Source organism: Morone saxatilis, unplaced genomic scaffold (assembly GCF_004916995.1).
Source record: "Morone saxatilis isolate NCDOM2014 unplaced genomic scaffold, NCSU_SB_2.0 Contig6, whole genome shotgun sequence".
Taxonomy (NCBI): domain Eukaryota; kingdom Metazoa; phylum Chordata; class Actinopteri; family Moronidae; genus Morone; species Morone saxatilis.
Genome location: NW_023340206.1, coordinates 5,845,193 through 5,845,614, shown reverse-complemented (window position 1 = coordinate 5,845,614; position 422 = coordinate 5,845,193). Strand labels below are relative to the sequence as shown.

Here is a 422-nt window from a genome sequence, read left to right as displayed (position 1 = left end):
GGACGAATGCTAACCAGAGTGTGTGTGTGTGTGTGTGTGTGTGTGAGAGAGAGAAAGAGAGAGAGAGAGAGAGAGAGTGTGTGTATGTGTGAATTTGTACCCGAGGTCTCAGCAGTGGGGCGTGACAGTGCCGGGCAAAAATAACCCCCTCGGGTGGGTTGGGGAGACGGGGGACGGGGGGGTGTCACTGAAAGCATTAATGCAGTGAGGAGGGAAAGGGCAGACAAGGGTGCCCAGCCCCTCCCACCTCTTACAGCTTACTCTGATTGACAACGCAACCGGCTGACTTTGAATCATCCAGAGTCATCGTCTCCTTCTCAGACTCATCAGCACCCATGGGTCCCATGTTGTGAATTCTCAGCGTGCGTCGGAGCTGCTTCGCCTAACTGTCCCAAACAAGTGCCGTGTGTGTGTGTGTGTGT

The 422-nt window shown here is 54.5% G+C and overlaps 1 protein-coding gene across 1 annotated transcript in view; it reads right to left on the bottom strand.

The window, feature by feature from the left end:
• The window catches only part of clic5a (chloride intracellular channel 5a), a 9,415-nt gene that overhangs the window by 6,490 nt on the left and 2,503 nt on the right, over positions 1-422 (bottom strand). The window lies entirely within an intron of this gene.